This window comes from Tympanuchus pallidicinctus, unplaced genomic scaffold (genome assembly GCF_026119805.1).
Source record: "Tympanuchus pallidicinctus isolate F22 unplaced genomic scaffold, pur_lepc_1.0 scaffold4, whole genome shotgun sequence".
Lineage (NCBI taxonomy): Eukaryota > Metazoa > Chordata > Aves > Galliformes > Phasianidae > Tympanuchus > Tympanuchus pallidicinctus.
The window spans coordinates 25,498,148-25,520,512 of record NW_026294758.1 but is presented as its reverse complement, the minus strand read 5'-3'; positions in this window follow the sequence as shown (position 1 = coordinate 25,520,512).

Genomic DNA, 22,365 nt, shown 5'->3' with positions numbered 1-22,365 from the left:
TTTAACCAAAAAGGAGAACTAAATACATTGCTTCTGACTAAAATTTGTTCTTGAAATAGCTGTTCACTGTATTTATTTGTTTATAAATTAATAATGTCAGCTGTCTCTAAAGCTAGTTAGTGATACATACTAACAAGACAAAGCAACAAGAAGTTAATGGAATATAGCATACTCCTTATTTATTAATAAGTTAGCTACATTTCTTACTACAAAATTCTGTGAAAGGTCTGCAGAACATGTAACATGCATCGTGCCCACAGCCTGGCAAATACTAGCTCTGCTGAACTGTCAGAATAAGTGAGGAAGAACCTGCTTCATGACTAGATTTTACAAAATTCCTGGTCAGATTCACAAATGGTGGGCTGCTAATATGTTACATATTCAGCTCCCTTAAGTCCGATCCCACAGCCAGCTCACATTACCTCTCTGGCTCACGTTCTGAAAGACAGTTATCCTGGGTCTGTAATTATTGCTACACAACACATGCCATTGCTAAGGTTGGAAGACTCCATGAAGACTGTCCTAAGCACAGTGCTGGACTTGAGTATCACTGTAACAAGAAGGGACTACTTCATTCTACCCTTTGGGATAGATATACACAGGAGGAAGCAGGCTGAAGGCCACAAGCTAGAATGTTGAAGCTGTGACAGAACTCTGCTCCAGTACAACCCAGAAACACAGTAAAGCTGCCTTCGTACTCATGCCAGTCCATTATGGGCAGCTTATAAAGATGGGTACCCTAGTCTTTTGACACAACACCTTCTAGAGATTCAGTTCAAGCAGCATTAATAGGCTAAAAAATTCCCAGAGAAGGAATGAAAATAGTCATCTCAATTTCCTGTAAGAACCAGCATCTTCTCCATTTCTATAAAGGAAGATAGGAATCTGGAAAGAGATAAGCAACGGATGGATCATGCATTTGATGGAGTATCACTGCACCTCCTGCAGATCTGGAGCTAGATTTAAAGCTGATTTAAAGTATCACAGACAGCTTGGCTTGTACTTCTTTACCCATCTCTTCCAAGTTCTGCACACTGCTGGCAATGTTAACAATGAGAAAAGCACATCCCCATGAAGCCATCCCATTCTTCCAGTTCCATCTTCAGCTGTGGTTGCCAAAGCATGCCAGGATAAATGGGAAAAATTTAATTGCTGATCCAACAAAGTGATTCTCAGATATTCCAAGCATTTCTGGAGAGCACTGGATGTCAGGCTCAGCTAAAATAGGTTGAAATTCAGTTGTGATGTCTGATGGTTCCAGACAAATTAAAATACTGAGGAACAGAGGAACAGTGAAAGCTGTAACTAGTAGTTCTAATTTTGATCACTTCTGATTAGACTACATGCAGGATGTTTCTGAACTTCAAATTTGCATCTGTTCATTGAACAATGCTAAACTCAGCTATATAAGTCTAGGAATCTATCTTCATGAAAGTACTTGCTTGACAGGTTAGCTAGCTGCCAAGCCTATATTCTCCCTCCAGAACAGAAGTTATTCCTGAGATTAGAAGCCATTAGATTTTGGATCTCAAAGCAGCTTCATACAGATCTTGAAACTGTAGCCGAGATTTTATGGGCTACATTTTCCCTTATTTATGCAGCAAACTGTAGTCATGCTTCATTTCCAATCTAACACATTTTGCTTTTAATGCATACGAAGGGAAAAAGGCAGCCCTTTATCTAATGTCAAAAGCTTTAGTACACTTATATGTTACCATGGCTTCATATATTTTATTATCTCTGATGAGAGGTGAGATCTTCGGGATTAGTTACATGAATGGAACATTAAGGAAAGAACAAAAATCTGGTCATACTGTAGTACTGTAGTAAGAACTTAAGCATGCCAGTGTGAAAAATCATTTGAATAGTTAGTTTCAGACCAAGAATTGATATTCGGATATTTGTCAGTCTCATTTTATGCTGAGAGCAATAGAATTTCTACAAAATTAAAGAGATTTCTTAATAAAACTATTCATTTGCTAACACCATTCACATTCAGTACACTAGAAAGGAAAAATCTTGGTGTACCATGAACATTGAAAGACACAAGAAATTCACTACAGCACAGAAGAATTAGTAAAATATAGACATTAGCTAGTCTTCATGACTGAATTTTACATCTTCACTAAGGTCATCATGGTCTTTGCGTACACTCAGTTTGAATTGCTTTTGACCTTGTTGACTTTTTGAACTTGGATGTATTGTGTAAGTATCATATCAAATATGGTTCAAGATAACTTATTCAGAGACTTAGTAATTACACACTAGGCCAACTGTGGGAGTGAGCATATGTTGTCCCTTCTAGGACAATATAGAGTAGGGGTTTATTATAACTCCATATAATACAGAGTTCTGAATTATCCTCATTTTCATTAGGAGAAAATTTTTGGGATACAAAATGTTTTCCTGATATTTTAAGATTCGACCCCAAAATCTTTTTGCATAAAAAGGTATCGCTGGAGATTTCAGTGATGCTACACTGAAAGTGCACCACCAAACAGAAGTGCAAAACTTTTATTCACTCTGGACAAATGAAATAGCTAATACTTCTGGTACAAAACTTTTTTACACTGTAGCAGAAGTTTCAACATTATTTCTTATCTTTCTGAAATAAAATCTATGTTTATTAATTTTTCTGAAATCTACACAGTTACTTTTGTATGCAGAAGGGTTACATAATTGGCTTGTAAAGTCTTTAAGCGTTTTACAGTACGAATGATATCATTTTATTTTGATGACTAGTTGCCCCCCCGAGGAACAAGGCTCCTACAGTACTTGCTTAAAAGTAAATTCAGAACACACACTAAACTTCAACAAGATATTTCTTTATTTAAAAGCTTAACTTGATAATGCACCATACTGAGATGACACACAGACAAGGCTGTTTAAATGCAAAGCATAAAAGTATTTCACTGTAAAGATCAGACCTGAATCAGACATTAATTTTCTTCAGAACAAATTTCACAGAACCTTTCCAGGAAGTGAATTCAAAGGATCAGATAGCCTGTAATATTACTAAATGTGTTTCCACTGTGAGACACTCTATCTGCTTTTGCAAACAGGAGGAGAACGTGTGACAGGGTGGGGACAGTACCTTTTCCATTTGAGGAGATGCAGCTACTCACCATCACCACTGTTCTTACAGTGTGGATGTTGTACTGGCAAGACTCCATCCCTGCATGGGGTAGGAGTCAGGAGCTAATGAAGCTTTTGAATTTGAAATTATACAAGCGTATGCTGGACCGTTTGTTCACCCTCATGAGGAGGGAGAAAAATAAACAAACAACTGAAATCAGACCTCCTATCATTTGCTGCTTGAAATGAGATACTAGTAAAAAATACGTGGAGTAAATTTTAAATGAATCACATAGGGATTCATTCTGCTTTCAGAGTCAACACCTTTGTTTTTATAAATATAGTTTGAAAGTACATATTCTCATTTATCAATAGCACAAAATCACAAACGTAAGTAATACTTCACATTTTGGAATTTTCAGAAATATGGAGATGGACCATCTCATAATTAGGAGTATTTCTTCTAACCCAAGATGTTAAATCTCAACATTCTATGGTTTTGAAATGTCCTTTTGAGGTAACCTAGTCTAAATACTCTTTCAAAGGAGTATTTTAAAAATTGTAAGGACCACAGTCTGGTTAATTGGTATGTCAGGAGGCAATCTAAATAGTCTTGGAGAAGCTAACTTCTCCAAACATGAAAATAAGCATTTTTGTGCAAAGTAGATATTAGGAGTGTATGCTTGGCCCATGTGAATTGATCACATGCAAGTCTGCCACTGTTGGCTCTACAGAGGCAAATGAGCTGTTCAAAGAACATGTATACTTGGCTTCAGTGAAAGTTTGGAAATTTTATTGCTTTCATTTCAGTGGTATGGTGTGCAACAGTAGTGGCTCTTGTGAGCACATGCAATATAGCCTATTGCTAAAGAAGTGAAATCATCCTCATTTCAGGAGCCTGATTACTTTGTAAGGAGACAAATTACAAATTCTTCCTGTATTCCAGAGAGGGAGAAGGGGATGTTGTCCCATTCATTTAAATGTACTTTTCCACATTAAAAATACAGGCCCTCTAGCATTACTTTTCTCTCCTTGTACATCTTAAGCTGGTATGTCCTCACCCATTTTTTAATTACTTTTCTCTTGTAAGTTAAAACATTAAATGAGATGCTCATAAGGCACATTTTTCTTGGCCATAGTTTGAACATAATTACTGAAGCTGTTATCTTCAAAATGTCATGTAATGTTTTAAGCAGGCACTTTTTATGTACGTAACATAATTGCTTCTTCTTGTCAGGAAATAAGAAGTCACAACCTGTCAATTTTGCTTTCAAATACCAATGACAAACTATTGCAGATTGCAGCCCCCTCCCATTCAGTTAGGATTTATTTCCTTTGCCTGTCAATCCTTGTGATGGTAAACAGGTGGAAGAAAGCCTTCTTTTCTATGTTCGTCAAACATTCTTAGCATTATTCAGGTCTTTTTTTTGAGGGGGGGGGTCATATTTTTGATATGTTTATTAGTATTGTTTTACAGGTACATCAACTCAATTAAGAAAGCTGGTAAGAGTAGACTTTGTTTCTACAGTTTTCTTCAGGTTTAATACATTTTAAATTTTTCATACTTTTTTGCTAGTATCACTGTATTATTATAGCAATGTTAACACTTCTGTTATAAACTCCATTTATTCAGGGTTTATACCAGCTGTAAAAATACCTTCTGCACTGAGAATTTACATATAAGCTCTCATGTGCTCTTCAGAAACAGGAGATTCAGTACACCTGCATTTGTTTGATTGTTCTATGTTCTATGTTATATGTGGTAAAGGTGAGAAATACAGGTAAATGGTGTCATTTCTATTTTAATGTTTTATACAACTCTTCCAAGAGTTTAGAAGAGTCCTTTCCAAACAAATCAAATCCACAAGAATTTCTGTCTCCATTTCTTGGGAAATCTATTATTACTATTTTTTTTCTTCTTTTTTTTTAACCATCGTATTTGCTGAGGATCTGAGATAAAATTGGAAAAGGACATACATAGCTAAATCATGAATGCTGATAGATGTGGATTCTGCTGCCTCCTGCCTGAAAAGAACAGATGACATAGTGCTCTCTCATTCCAATTGACTGGTCATTGTGTTATTAAATAGGAGAAGTTTGATACTATTATCTTTCTCGGCAGGCACTTGACTCATCATCTTATACTCAGTGGATGATTCTGCCTCAGGTAGGTGTAGCCCTGTGTGAAGTTTCTAAACTTAGGAGAGAAGTGAGTTTGCACACACATGCTTTACTTAGTCCCATTAAAAGGAAATAATAAAGGCTTGCTCTTCTCTGTATTTTTCACAGTCGGAATGTGCTTTTTATGCACTGTATTAGGTTCTTGGCATCTACCCTCAAGTTTTTGATATATTCTTTGAGCTAGTCTTGGAGCTCATCTAAAAATGAGTGTTTCATGCTTCAGCAGCGCAATGTATAAATCCTGCATTGAAACTAAACAGAGGAGCTAAGTGCCCTGTTGGCCTCTTTGAATGTAGGTCACACATTTTCACAAAGATTAAGTCTGCATGTCTGAACAGTTCAATCTGAAACTTTCTACATTCTAAGCAAGCCACTTCTCTTAAATTTTTTCTTTACTGTGTGTTTGCATTGCTCTGTGAAAGATTTTGTGTCATGCTCTTTATGAGTCAGGAGCCTAAGTTTCCTTAAAACACAGTAGTGCAGCATCTTACGATTGTTAGAGGAGACATAAACAAGGTCAGAAGGAAATATCTGGCTATGAACCTAATCCATTACCTTGGGTCAAAGAATTCATCTAATTTTGAACCTTGAATAGAAGAGAATGTAATTTTTTTTTGCTGATGACAAGCAGTCATCTCATTTTCAAGAAAAAATATTTGGAAGAATGTGGCATGTCCAGCATACCATTGCTCTCCGTCATTCCCATCCAATGGAGAAACCACTGGCTCCAAGGACACCACCGAACAACAGTGAGACACTACAGTGAGAAGGACAAAGGGAGGCTGGGTGAGTAGGCAACCTAACAGCTGAGATGACAGGTGCTGTCAGCAGAGAACATTTAGAGTCTTTGAATCAAGCACTGCAAATACAAAGAGAAGAAAAAAAATAAAAATTTTTACTTTGTCAGAAAAATCATTTGGTATCATGATATTATGTTCCTTCTGTATCCTTTACATCAATGCAATTTGCCCACAGGAAAAAGTATATTGTATTTCCCATGTATTTGTATATACACATATGTAGTAGCTTGTACTAATGCATAAATTCATGTATGTTTCTTTATAAAAGACTCACGGTAAAGAACTCCACGAAGTGTTAAGGATATAACATTTTGCATGATGGGTTAAAATGACAGAACTGAAATCACAATTATACTGAGGTATAGAGAGAGAAATGTTTCAATATTTCAATTTTCCTAGCAGATGGTAGAAAGTGATTAGAGATGATAATTCTTCCTAGATGTGCTAGCATATGCTGCAGAATTGCCCATACAGAAAAGACTCACTCATTGCAAATCTCCCAGGAGCTATCACAAGCAAAGCACATCAATTAACATTTGCTTATTATGTGACTGTGCGTATGTGGCAATTTTCTATTTTCCTTTCATATACTAGGGCCACAACTTAGTCTGGATGACAGATACGCCAGATGAAAGTATTAGCTCTTAAAGTTCTGCTCTTCTCCTTTTAATTTTAAATAGGCTTATTTATCTCCTCTCTCTCTCTCTCTGACTTTTTCTCTCTCTGATATTTAGTAGCAATCCAAATGTTTGAGACTTACTGCTTAAGTCTGTGTCTGTGCCTATGCTGCTGGCACGATCTCAGAATTAGTGAGAGACAGTGAGAGGCACGCAAGCAGCTGCCTGGCCCATTACAACTCACAGAACCCTGCTGCATATCAGACTTACAAGTATTTTCTGCCACTACACCAGCAACTTACAGGCATGTGTGCAATTGAGACTCACATCTGCGAGGAGAGATATGTTCTAGGTAAGGCAAAAACTAGATCAAAGGTGATTAATATCTCCCAAAAGGCTAGAGACAACATATATGTCAGTACAACAGAAACTGCATACAGAAACAGGCTTCATGGAACACAGGAAAGGAAGGGATGACCGAGCTCGTCTTCTCCCCACAGCCATGGACAACAGTGCTAGGAGATTTAGGGAATGCAGACACTGCACTAAGAGTCAGTAATTTCAACTCACCTTCTGTGAACACACCAAAAGATACCAAGAAGCCCACAGGGCATCTGGTCCATGAACATGTTGGTGACATTCAGTGAGCCCTCATGGACCAGCAGACTCTGTTTGGTTCTACAAGAGTAAAGTTACAAAGGAAATAATCTACAGATGTTTCTTAAAATATTGCAACCGTGTGCTAAATTTTATGTCTCTGATGTTATTTCAGTGTCTGGGATTGTTATTTCAGTGAAGAATGGATAGGACATTGCCATAGCAAAGTTTTTGGTTTCATTTCCTTTCTGGACAAGTTCCCTTAGTCACAGTAGACCTTCCTTGTTCTGGTGCATACAGAACACTGCACATGCTTTTGGGACTCCACTTGCACTGTTATCTCAGTCTATCCTTTGGAAAAACAAAACCAGTAACAGATTGTACCAAGCTCAATACTTCAGCATCCCAATTTGTTCCTGGGCACTGCATCTGGACAATAAGAAGTGCATACTACCATTTTTGAAATCTTCTGCCAGATAGTTTCTGTCAGTAAAACATTTATCAGATAAGTGAATAGAGGCAAGCTGGTCACGTGATTATGCTCTACATGAGCTGCTATGAAGAATCAATGTGGTCCTTAGAGAAATGTAGTGGTGAGATGGTATTAGGCACAATTATATTTATTGCCTTGGGTCTTTGTGGTTCATCCACTCTGAGGCACTCCTTGCTAGTAATTTGTTTCTTAACCCTTAAGGTGAGGGAAATGTTGAGTGTAAGAAAAGACTTTCATATAATGCATATGAGTATTTATAGGGAAGAAAATCATGTACAGTGGTGTTACTGGCCTGAAAGTTCTCCTAACATACTATCCACTTCAAAACAAACAACAACAACAACAAAAGCAAACAGAAAAAAAAAAAGCAGCAATAGAACAGCAACAAAAAATAATAAATGGAAAGAAGACTAGGCAGTAAAACAGCCTGGTGGAAAGAAATCTGGAAGTTTCTCTGAAGAATAATTTTCTAGTTTACTTAACTGGGAGAAAACTAGTACTTTGTGTTTACAGAGCTTAGCTTCTACTTAGATTAAATCCCTTGCAGTGCCTAATTCTAGATAGCTCTAGAAATACTGTTTTTTGCTCAGGGATGAGGTTGGCTGTCTGCTGAAAGGGTAAATCCTTTTACCTGAGCTGTCTGGTACACAAACATGTTTCTGCATGCTGAGAGAAAAGAAGCCATTAAAATATCTCAAATCCATGCTGTGTGCAGGTCTAGGATCTCCAGAGAATGCAGGTAGCACTCTAAGTCAAGTGTCAGTAATTTCAGATCTTTCACCTTCTGTGAACTCACTAAATTGCTTTTCCTCTCTGACCAACATTTTTGCTTTCCCCAGTTGAGCAAAATAAGTATTTCCAGGAAAATAGATAAATAAATGAAAACAAAAATTGCTATCACTATACCTGAAACTAATAAGAATATAATTTGATGCTCACCAAGTGTATGGGAACTGCTAAATCACAGCCTGAACCTCTGATTGATCACTTTAGGCAAGCACTGAGTCAGTCACAGGAGCACAGGTGAAGGCAATTCACCTGTGCTGCCGGAAGAGGTGGAGCCAGGCTCCACCTCTTCTAGACCCATTTAAGAGCTGACTAGCAGGGGGAAAGGATCTCTTCTGGAGATCCCTCCCCTGGAGCTCTGCAGTGAGACCACGATATGGGTAAGCATTTCCTCTATTCTCTTTTTGTTATTGTAGCCTGCTTTGCCTAACTCTCTTTTTTTTTTTAATTATAGCATCTTTATGTTCATTGATTGTACACCTACATTGTTTGTCCAAATTTCAAGAGAGCCAGCTATTGGATTCCTCTCATATTAACATGTGGAGAAAGAAATTAAAGTAGTAAGCATTTTCCGCTTCATAGAAAAGTCTATTGGTGGTACCTTAAAAGGAATCAGTTGGGGTTGTCAGGAATCTATAGGCCATCAAAAGGCTCATTTACAGTTCTGCTTACTGTGCACAGCAGTCACAATATCCTTCAAAGATAGCATAGTGAGCCGTCACACCAAACCCAGTAGAACTCCAAAGTGCCTTAGCATCTTTGTAAGCAGCTTAAGTCAAGATATGATAATAAACTGAACACATTAATTCCATTTAAATGCCCACTTTTTTCCATGGTATCTACATTTCAGAGTATGCAAAAAAAGACTGCCATGCTAAGGTTTGGGAGTTATTCTTGTAAGCTAAAAAAAGTGCTTATCACACACACAAAAAAGTAGTGCTTCAGAAAGCATAGACATGCTAGTTACATCTTCTGTTTGTTACCAAAGTGCTGTCTGCAGCCAGTTATTTCAACACCTCTAATGAGTTCTGAGTTAGGATTAGAAGAAGTATCAACTCTAAGTAATAGACTGAGATGCCTTTTAGCAAATGAAATATGAACTGGCTGAGAAATACAAATTTTCACTGAAGTTAAATTTAAAAGGACCTGATGAAGCTGTACTCATCTTTTAGTGGGCTTTTTGCCATGTGACAAATATTTATAGAGAAAAAGCTTTTTTCACCAGTATGAGTAGGAGTAAACAGCCTTTCTTTCCTCTACAACAACCCAGCAAAAACACTGTTATAACCACAGTCTCAGTATCTGCATTGTGTGACTTTATTTTATTTTATTTTTAGGATTTTCTTGTCTTAACCTGAATTTCTACTGAGAGTGGAAAACACTACAGAAATAAGCTACTTCAGGAATTATCATCTTAATACAGTGCTCAGTTTGTCCAGAAGCTCCTTGTCTGTTACGCTTTTGACCACACTAAAAATCTATAGTGTGTACGAGTGATGTCCTCCAGGACACACCATAAGACAATGTCACTGTTTGCTGGAGGCAGATGTGCATATGCATTTCTCCTGCCTGAAGATGATCTAATAGAATAATTTCTATCCCACACAGAGGACTTCAGTGAGAAATTCTGCATGCTTAAAAAAAAAAGGCAGAGGTGATGCTAAGTACATTCAGTTCTTTCACACCTCTAAAAAATGTTACATAAATCTTGCTTAGATGGGGTTTGAAAGCTCTTTTATCCTCAGAAATATTCTTGTGTATTCTGAAGCTGGAACAGTAGTACATTTGTTGCACCTAGAGTGCATATGAGGGGAAGCCCTATCTTCACAGAATCACAGAATGGCCAGGGTTGGAAGGGACATCAAGGATCATGAATCTCCAATCCACCTGCCACATACAGGGCCATCAACCTCCATGTTTAATACTAGACCAGGCTGCCCAGGGCCCCATCCAATCTGGCTTTGAACACCTCCAGGGACGGGGCATCCACAACCTCTCTGGGCAGCCTGTTCCAGCACCTCACCACTCTCATAGTAAAGAATCTCCCCCCAACCTAAATCTTCCCTCCTTCAACTTAAGACCATTTCCCCTTGTCCTGCTGTTATCTACCCTTTCAAAGAGTTGATTCCCCTCCTGTTTGTAGGCTCCCTGTGGGTGCTGAAAGGCTGCAATGAGGTCACCCCACAGCCTTCTTTTCTCCAGGCCCAAACAAGCCCAGCTCCCTCAGCCTGTCTTTATAGAGGAGTTGCTCCAGTCCCCTGATCGTCTTTGTGACTCTCCTCTGAACTCTCTCTAACAGCTCTCTGTCTTTCTTGTACTGGGGTCTCCACACTTGGACACAGTACTCCAGATGGGGCCTCACAAGAGCAGAGGAGGACAATCACCTCCCTGTCCCTGCTGGCCACCCCTCTTCTGATGGAGCTCAGGATACCATTTTCTTTCTGAGCTGCAAGAGCACATTGCTGGCTCATGTTAAGCTTTTCATCCACCAAGATTCCCACGTCCTTCTCTGCAGGGCTGCTCTCAAGGACTGCTCCTTCCAGTCTGTATGGATGCCTGGGATTCCTCCTCCCCAAGTGCAAAACCTTGCACTTTGCTGTGTTGAACCCCATTAGATTCACCCGGGCATACCTATCAAGTCTGTTGAGTTCCCTCTGAATGGAGTCCCTTCCTTCCACTGTGACAACTGCACCACTCAGCTTGGTGTCATCAGCAAACTTGCTGAGGGTGCACTTGATTCCCTCATCGATGTCATTGATGAAGATGTTGAAGGGCACCAGTCCCAAGACAGACCTCTGGGGGATGCCTCTCGTTACCAGCCTCCATGTGGACATAGAGCCTTTGATTACCACCCTCTGTCTGCAGCCTTTCAACCAGTTCCTTATCCATCAAGTGGTGCACACATCAAATCCACATCCCTCCATCCCTTTGTTTGTCCTAGTTTAGCTAAAGGCACCGGGTAATTTCAGGTGCCTTATATTCCCATCTTCTTCTACAGGCTTGTAGCCCTGGTTGGGTTCTGCTTCCCAATTCACTAAGCATGCAACACAGTGCAGAAATTAAATTCAGCCTTCCTGTGTTGTGGGAGACAAAATTATGACATACAAGAAAAAGAAGAGAAAGCCTGAGCTACACTTTTCATGAGGCACTCTTACTAGAGAAATGGTTTTTACTGCTTTACTGAATGAAAGAAAAAAAAAAAAAAACCAACCAAACACAAAATATATTTCATTTTCTCCTTAACGGCTCATTCTAGTAATCTTCAGAACAAAATATAATAATGTTTCTGCTTCCATTAACTAAATGGCAAATTGAGCATATTTAAAAACTTATATTCCTTATTGATAGTACTTCTAGTAACTTGGTTTCCTTAAGTATAATTAACCCCATTTCATTTTAAAAAATAATGCCAAGTAAAGTGCATTTAAAAAAAAAAAAAAAAAAAAAGGAAAGAAAGAAAAAAAAGAAGTTACATTCTTTAAGTTCTAGCAAATCTTTCTTCTATGGAGAAAAAGAGAAAGCTCTCAGTCTGTAGACTTCAGTTATTAAACTATACCATGCTTACTTTACAATTGTTGCAACACTGTGATAGTTATTCAAATATATCTCCCTTACTCTTAATCCTTTCCCATTAAATTAAATGCAGTGTTGGCTTGCAGATATCTCTGGAAGTTTTGCCTGCCCTACATCTTACCAGATTCAAAATTTCCTTGCATTTTCCAATCAAAACAGGTAATTCAGAAAGACAAAGCAAAGACTTTGTCTTTGATAGAATACAGAAAGACAAAGCAAAAAAAACTTGTATAGCATCATTTGTGTCTCATGTATAAGACAAAACTTGGTGGGCTGAGAATGGATGGTGGTGTTATTATAGTTCTGAATATCAATTCATTTCATACACTTTGCTGAATTATAGCCTCTGTAATATAGAAACATTTTTTAAATTACAACATCATAATCAACAAAGCACTTTGCCCAGTTCTGGGGATTCCTATATTGGTGAGATATGGACACACTGGAGAGACAGTCCATGGAATAGCCACAATGATGAATAAAAAGGATCATTTAAAACAACTGTTTTAAAGGATGAAGCACAGGAAGAGCAAAATTTCGTTAAAAATCTGACAAACATCTTGAGAACTCATTCAGAATTGCAACCACTGCCATCCATGTGGGCCCACGACAGCAGAGCTGGTGATATGGCAGTAGAGGTTAGGAACATTACTACCAGTACTCTGTTGCCATGCAACAGATGGCAGCAGAAGGACAGTCTGACACAATCATATCTAACACGGCAGTGTGTGTGTAAAGCAAAGGTTTGGAACTGAACTCCTCCATGCGGGAAAAAAAAATGGCCCTGATGGACATTCACTGAAGTTTGCTGAGTGTTAATGGAGATCAAATAGTGGATGTGAGCACACTGAGACACGGAGTAGTCTGTTTCAGCAGTGGTGACAGAGGCAGTTGGTCCCCTCCACTGGCGGTGATTGTTAAATGCACAACTTGGAGACTCTTGTTGCTCATTAGTCAAAATGCATAGCTAATACTGGTTAAAAAAGATGTTTTTTGCAGCTTAGGATTTGCTCTGTTAAATAATGGCAGGCTCAAGCTTAAATCTTTGTTCTGTATAATTTGAAATTTTCCAGAACAAATACTCTCGAGGCAAAGAGTTATGCCTGAAACTTCATGTTTCACTTCAACTATGAAAATAGGAAGTACGAAACACATGCATTTCCTTGTGCAGTTTCATCTTCATAAAGGGGCTCAGAAATATTATTTTACATGCAATGAATGATGAATTCCAAATATGAGTTGAATTAGATTACCATAGACATGGCACTCATCTTCCAGACAAACCAATTTTAATTACAACATTTTCCTTTTCACCTATTTGTTTTTATAATATTTTTGAGTTTTCAACTTTGAAAAAGAATGGTCTGTGATTTAAGTATTTACATAATTGGCATTGAAGAATTCGTGTTAATTTCTGGATTTTCACTATTCCTTTGTGCCTTGTCCAGCCCATTGCATTAATGTCTGTGGGCCTCTGTTCCTCATGTGTGAAATACAGAATGAAAATTTTTATGCCTTGACTTCAATCATGAAGGTGTACGTGAAAATATTATTGTCTTTTATTCAGAGCCAATTAAACGTGGCTAGCATTCTGTGTCTGGTTTCAGATCCTTGGAATACCTTGGGCCAATTAACAAATGAGAAGACAGAAAACCTTGTCAGAGGTCTTGAAAATAAGACTATATGGCAAAGTCTTGAATAAATGGCTTTATTATTATTACTATTTTAAAGAGAAGCAATGAAGAGGCTGTGCTTCATGACTTATGGTGGACATAATAAGAATTAATAACTTTTAATCTCCCTTCTGAAGACTTTATAGCTTTCCTTTGCAGCAGTGCACTCATGGGACCAACCCTACCATGTTTCAGCAATGACAAGTAAGTCTTAGTTTACCTGCTGCACAATGGCTTCCAGCTCCACCTGTCTGTTGCGCATTATGTGCGCATTGGTGTAGATGCACTTCAGATGTGACATATGCCTCACTCCCAACCTAATCATTGTTCCCTCCCTCCATCCCTAGCAAGCCTCATTTTAAGCCCTTCCCCCTTCATATCTCATTTAAAGCTCTCTCAACAAGCATTGCCAGCACCTGGTTTAAGATCCGTTTCCCTCTTGGAGACAGATGAGACCCATCAGCCGCCAGGTGCTGAGTAAACAGCCCCATGGTCATAAAAAACAAAATTCCTGCGAATGCACCAGCCTGCCAGCCATGTATTTATGAAATGGCCTTTCCTGTTTCTCTCACTATCTCTCATTGCCACTTATACTCCTGCTCCATCAGCTAACCACTCCAGTGCCCTGAAGTATCTTTTGATAGGCTTCTCTCACTGATTTCGTTGCTGCTAACCTGAACTATCAGTAAAGGCTGGTAACGAGAGGATTGAATTGGACCAGGAAGTTTGTTAGTAATGTCCCTGATTCAGGCCCCAAGAGGCAGCACACTTCCCTATGGGAAGTTGTCTTATCCTACTTGCAAAAGACGAAACAAACTTGATCTTAATGTCTTTGTAATACAGATTTGTCTTTGGAATCACTCAGATTACAAAATTGTCCCTTTGTGCATTCATTATTCATTTAGTCAAGAGTAATGGCCTTAGCCCTACTTCCTGGAAATTGAAGAACTTAAAGAATGCTAACAACTTTCGGGACTGACTTGAGAAGTTCCCACTGCCTGGGTATAAGGTTTATGACTTATTCCACACTAGTCTACAGCTTAAGAATTTAATGCATTATTATGCACAGTATCTCTTTCCACCAAGCCAGTAAGTGATGAAATCCTATAGCAAGCTTTTTCATGTATAAATCTGATTTTCTAGAATGTATAATGCAGGTACGTATATGCACATACCTACATATACATATACATATACATATACATGTACATATACGTACACATATGCATATAAATGCTTCTTCTTGCACAAATTGCTAGCGAAAGTAAAATTGACTTTCTAAATACAGAAAAGGCAATATGCAAACCCACAAAATTTCTCTCATATAGGTTAATCATTGATTTCAGTTAGGTTGCAACCCAGGAAGAAATTTGTGAATTTCCATTTTTAGCAGCAATTTGCAAAAAAAAACACCCTTTTAACACCTATTTTTTTCATCTGACATTATAAATATCAGCAGAATATAAAAATATCATTTCTTAATTGCTTAGTAAGCGAGTATGAAAAACCATTAATTTAATGTTACTTCTGAGTAGCATGGTTGTCAAAAATGAAACAGAATTCTATGGAGATTTAAAATCCAGAGTAGTGTCTCCTATAAAGAAACTCAAAAATAGGTCATCTAAGCTGTAAACAGTTTACACTCATTGTTAAATAAAATATCTCTAAGTTTCAAGAATCCAAAAAAATAACAGCATGCATACTAGTAATCAATGTCCTTGATACTTACGACACAGAGAACAGAGAACATTCCTTAAATTGAAAATATCTATATTTTTCATTCAAAAATAAATATCTATTCTACTTATAAACTGCAATCAGCAGAGCAAAGGTTTGATTTCCTCAGCCATGAGCATATCTTGTCCTTTTCACTGTGCTTCCTGCAAATCTTTCCACACTGTCTTCTGTATTCCTTCCCAACTCTCACATGCATCAATGTCATTGCAGATCATAGCTAATCTGTAAACTATTCAGTAGCAAATAAAACAGGACAGTTCTTTATCTGCAAATAATTATATCTTGCTGCACTATATACATAAGAGATTTGCTATCAGGTCCATTTCAGAGAGTAAGAAAGAAAAGTCATTTTATCAAAGTGGGAATTTTTTCTACAATACCCAATACTAGCAAAATGTATTTTCAGATCCTAGTAGGCAGAGCTGGGGAGGGGGGGGGGAGGGAAGGGAATTGTCTTAGAAACATATCCACAGTAGATATGTGGATATTTAATTTTGAAACTGAAAAATCAAATCTCTCAGATTGCAGTTTTGGTTGGCATAAGCTACTGAAAAGGAATTAGTCCAAGCAAATTGTACTATTTATGTCTGGAACAGAGGAGAGAAGATTCAGAGGGAGTTTAAATAATATCTAGTCCTGTGAAAGGAAATAAGTCTCCATTCCAGTTTCTTCTGAAATTATCTCACTTAAATATTCTTCAACTTTAATGGGTGATTAACAAACAAACCAACGAACAAATAACCAGCAGTCATTCTTTTATTTGAACAGACAAGGAAATTGCACGCACTGTGAGAGCACTCACTACATCAAAAGCATAAAAAAATTAAGTAGAGCAGTCATAAAACACACTTCCATGTTTCTTTGTAAAACAGTAACTAGTGGGTTTTTTAAGGTTCACCTCAAACAAGTAAAGAAAATATTTTGCATATGAAATTATTAATCATCTAAGGACTTGATCCTTCTCATAAAACATCTTCTGAAAGATGTCAAGCATTATTAACTGATACAGAAACCATCCTGACTACATTTTACTTAGCAACTCATAATGGGAATCACAGAATCACAAGGTTGGAAACGACCTGCAAGATCATCTGGTCCAACCACCCTCCCATTCCTATCAGTACCACAAGCACTAAACCACATCTCGCAGCTCCTCATCCAGACACCTCTTGAACACTGCCAGGGACGGCGACTCCACCACCTCCCTGGGCAGCCATTCCAGTGCCTGACCACTCTCTGAGAGAAAAAGTTTCTCCTAATGGCCAACCTAAACCTCCTCTGGTATAACTTCTGGCCATTTCCTCAGGTCCTACTACTTGCCTGGGAGAAGAGGCCAGACCCTTTTGCACCACAACCTCCCTTCAGGAAGTTGTACAGTGTCTCCCCTGAGCCTCCTCTTCTCCAGACTGAACAATCCCAGCTCCCTCAGCTGCTCCTCATAAGATTTGTGCTCCAGACCCCTCACCAGTTTCGTTGCCCTTCTCTGGACACGTTCCAGGGCCTCAATGTCTTTCTTGTGGTGAGGAGCCCGAAACTGAACACAGTACTCGAGGTGCAGCCTAACCTGTGCTGAGTAGAGGGAAACACAGCACCTTTCTGAATGGCTGGTTAGACAGCTATCAGTGGAGACCGCTGAATAATCAAGTTTATCTAAACAAATGGTCAAGGGGATTTTTAGTTTTTCTTTCTTTTTTTTTTTTTTTTTTTGTTTTCTTCTTTTCTTTCTTTTTTTTTTTTTTTTCCTTTCCCTCTTTTTTTTTTTTTTTTTTTCATGTTTGATTTTGAGATACTTGGAATTAGAAATATAAATCCAATTATTTTTCTTGCTCAAATTTAGTGAAAGTTGGGACATACACACCTTATTTAAATATAAAATATGCGTATCTTAAGGCTATTGGAAACAAAATTTCCATACATAATCTTTCGTGCATCAGGCTGACAACATTGTCTATCCATGGGGGGGAAAAAACGAAAAACAATGCCTACTTATGTAAACAGTATTTCTGAATCATTCTGAATAGCTCCAACAAACACTGTTTCTGCTTTTCTTAACTTAATCATTTGGGATTAGAGTAGTACTGAGTAGATATTTCTACTCAAATCAGTGCTCTAAGTCAGAATGAAATACTTTTTTTTTTTTTTTTTTTTTTCCAATGGAAAGCTATACATTTCCAAGAATGTCAACATTACCCAAATGTTTGTGATCAAATGTGGCTTGAGGCCTAGCATGAGAAAATTCAAAGGAAGTACACAGATATATGAATGTAATTACCATGATTTTGATTGCATTACACTTAAGCAGTGTCAAAATAGTAGAATTTGACCCAGAACATTCAAACACAATATGTACTGAGTGGAAAATCACTGATCTACTTCTCCAAATAAAAAAGACATAATGTTATGTTTATATTCCTCTAGTCTAGTCAGACCTTAACTAGTGTTTACAAAGGCCTTTAAAGATCTTCCAATAGACTTATGGCTAAGTTTATTGGAAATGTTTAATGGAAGTATAAAGAGTTGCATTTAGCTAATTTATTCCTTCAGTCATAAATTCTAAGCTAAATGCATAGATAACAGAATTGCAAACTGAAGTAATACAGAGAAGAATTACAGAATGGCAGCTAATCATAGCGAGAGATCACAACATAATCACTGGAAGATGAATTAGTAGAAAACCAGATATCATGCAAGGCATACAAATGAGCAAATGTTGTCATAAAAGCTAGCACATAATCCAGTCCAGTTCCTAGTCAGTTAGACATGGAAAATTAGCTGGAAGGTAAATACACAAAATATACACATCAATAAGCTGTTACCATATCAGAAGTAATAGCCAACATAACTGGCAAGGAAAATAAAATACTTTAAAGAAATAGAACAATGGAACAGTTAATGTATACAGCAAAAAATGGGAGGTTGTTCTATTTTGTTTTTAAAGTGGAGGCACCAGTGATGAAATGCAGTAGAGAGACACAAGAAGTTTGTTCCAGACAGCAGGAACAATGAAGAAGCTCATCTTCCTGCAGTTTTATACTTCACAAGGGAACAGGGAAGAGATGGACTGCAGAATTTGATGATGGATCTGAACAAATATTAGGAGATACATGGTCTATATATAAAAAGTTTTGATCAACTCAACAGAGGTTTGAAATTCCAGGAAGAAAACTTTGCGATAAATCTTAAATGAATGGAAACTGATGGCTGTTCCTGATAATTCTCATATAATTGAAAGAGGATGTTCCAGCCAAATTTAGCAGACGTAATATAATCTTTAGAGTTGCTACAAGAGGAGGGAGTGGAGTATGGAGTTTGACTTACCAAAATAAGAAATATTACAAGTCTGATATTAAATTTCCATACATTTCTTCTGCTGTTTTACTGATTTCATGGAGAAAGGGTAAGAATGAGAAATACAGGCACCAAACCTACATTTGGCAGGAAAGATCCATAAGCCTCAGTCACTGTACATATGAAATTATGTACTTATTTAAAGTCCTTGACTTTACAAAGTTTAATGACTGTTGTCAGTGTACTCTGTTTACCTATGTGGAAAAAATACGTTTCACACAAACTGTTTCTCTTTGCATATTCTAAAGCTTTCCTCAGTGGAAGGCAACATATTAGAAGCATGAGCAGTTTGCTTTAGAATCTAGTAGTAGTTGCAAATCATTAAAATGTTAACTTGGTTATACTGCAACAAGTCACAATTCCTTTTAAAAACCAATGATGATTTCATTAGTGAGCCATATGGCTCTTTTCTTGATGATTTGAACTCTGCTAGAAGTTTCTTGATGAATACTTGTGAAGAGAAAATATAATGCCTAAATATCACATGGCTAACTCACCCCTCCGTCTCAATCCCCCAAAATCTGTTTCTGGAGACAGATGGCAATATGTTGGATTGTCATAAAAAGTGGACTGCATTTCAATAATCATATCCAGACATTTGCTTGGAAATTTGGCTGTTCCAGAACTACTCATCCATGTTCCCTACAGCACCACACAGCACTCTTCTAGTCTACTGTTGGTGACACAGAGACAGCTATGAAAAATGGCAGTCTAAATATATTAGAAGGCAATATGCCTCTGACAGCTCAGCAAGTGATATTCTGGCAAAATATAAAAAGCTCAGCCATGGGAGTTCTTAACTAGAAAAGAAAATCAAAAGCAAACCAGAAAAGTCCTCAGCTATTTTAAAGACTTGGAAAGATATTCTGGGGGTTTCTTTTTGTTTGTTTTTGGTTTTTGCTAACTTTGTGTAGATTTGCTAACTTAGTAGAGATCACTGTTCCAAAACTAGGAATTTTAAAGGATATTTTCGGCTTACAATTACTTGTTGCAAATGGAAGTGTAACTCCAGGTCTGAAAATGTAGCTAGTTATCACAACTGTATGCCTTGTAATTTACATTGCACCATGCAGTATTTCAGTAAATAATGAAATTAACCTAATGTATTCTGCACTTTATACTTAGTTAAACCGCTTTGTTGCTCATTTGTCCTTTTGCAACAAAAGTTCTCTGTGGAAACGTTTTGGTTTTCCAAATTCTGTGTACTGCTGTTTGTATTAATGCTTTATCGTGTATGTCATGGTTCACCAACTATGCATTATATAAGAATATGCAGATATTACTAGAAGTTAAATGCTGGTATGTATTATCTTTATGCATAATATTGTTTTTAACAGAAAGTTTCTAAGGGAAACTGCATTTAATGAAGAATGATTAATAATACTCTCTAATAAGAAAAATATACTGCTTACATAGTTGCTTTTCAAGCGAAATTCTTTGCCTTTTACTCCCCACAAAAATGTTAATAATACTGACAACAAATAAGAATAGCACAAAAAAAAAAAAAAAAAAAAAAAAAAAAAAAAAAAAAAGAACAGTCATATTGGCAACATCCTTAATGGATTTTTCCCATGTATTCTGTAAACTGATTTTCACTGAGACTTGTCATTTCAAATACAAATAACATGTGTGTGCGTGTTACCTTTATCCCATGATTTCTAGAGTTTTTCAAGGTTTTCCAGACCTTCTGATCTTATACTCTGTTCTCCTTCAGTTTAGTTTACAATGTCAGTAGTTGCTCTGCCTTCTGCAGGTATTCTTATGTAAGCTGTGAGATACAAAGTAATTTCCAAACATTCTCTACTGATAATGCATGCCATTCTAACTTCTGACCAATACTCTTAGTCTAACCTGTCTATACATACATTTATTGATTCTATTTCCTTGACTGCCTCTCTTCAGCAGAGAAGTTATGTGTCTCTGTTGTTTGAAGGCATTGGTATGCTCCTAAACTGTATTATCGACCATGCCTATCTGGAAAGTTTCTAGTAGAGCTGATAAGTATTCACCATTTTGTTGCATTTTTATCATAATTAAAGTTGAAATTAAGTGAATTATTAAAATATTCACCTTGTTTTTATATCATCTGTTGAGAAGCTATGTTCTGCAATAGCAGGGTTATTCACACCTTCAGGATGAGTGAAACAAAACAGTTCTTAGTTTATTTAAAAAAAAAAAAAAAATCATATGTGTCTATTTATATACAGTACTTCCTAAATCAAAAACTGATTTAGTTTTGCAACAAGAAATAGTAATTTGACTTTTGAATTTTATGCCAAATAATGTTCAAAAGATTTTTAGAAATGCTTTTATCATGTTTATTGTACCACGGTTTCTCTTCAAGGCTTAGAAGATCAAGAAATATGTAATACCTGGTCTGTACTGAACATGTACTCATGAGCATATAATCTCAAGGAATACGGACCTGGCAAACAGCAAAATCAGGACCCTAAACTTTGGAAGAGTGAAGCTTCATCTTTTTAAGTAATTAAGTACTGGGTGAGATCTCCTGACTGTTGAGACAAAGGAATGAAGCAGAGCTAACAACTCTTTAGGAACACCTTTCAGAGAGCACAAAAGCACCTTATCCTCCAGTATAAGAAATCAAGTAGAGGAGATGGGAAACTGCTATTGCTGTACATGGGCCTGCTGGTCAAACTGAGGGATAAAAAAAAGTGTAAAGGCAATAGAAGCAGAAACACATAGCCTGGGAAGAAAAAGAAATGCTGTCCAGATGTGTAGAGACGAGATCAGGAAAGTCAGAGCGCAAATGGATATGACCTTGTCAGGAATGAGAAAAATAGAAGGGAATATACTTTGGTCAGAAGAGAAAGGCTAAGTTGACCTCCGAAAAATGAGAGGAGAGAACTGGCAACCATAAGCACAAATATGTCTGAGGCATTCAATATGTTCTTTGCCTCAGACTTCTCTTGCAATCAGACTTCCTACATCTGACACATCCCTAAACGTGTTGCCAGAGATTGGGAAGCAAGATCCCTCCCACTGTAAGAGGAAAATTAATCCAAGACCACTTGATGAGAATGAACTTGACAGGTCAGTTATTCTTAGTCCATGAAAAGTCCTGGATAACTAATATATCTCATTCATGTACTGCATGGATATGTACAGATATGGTGTGTAAAAATTAAAGAGTAAATAAAAAATAGCCAAGTATGGTTCTATCAACTCTAACTAGTTAAGGGTGACTATAAAGGTAGCTAAGTTAAAAGAAACTAAAAAATATTTAAGTAATTGGAACTCAACCTGTTCCACCATTTTTATTATTGTTCTAAAACAAAGGAATGAGCAGAGTAACTTCATGAACTTAACGTTTTGGAAAACAAATCTTCAGAAATGTACAACCATTAGCTGTTCTTTAGATTTTTTTTTCTCAAAGCATTCTGACAAAAAAGAAGATTGAGAAAGTTCATTCTCTACAGTCAAGAAACAAATTTCTTTTGGAGGCACTCCTATTTGTGAAAGGC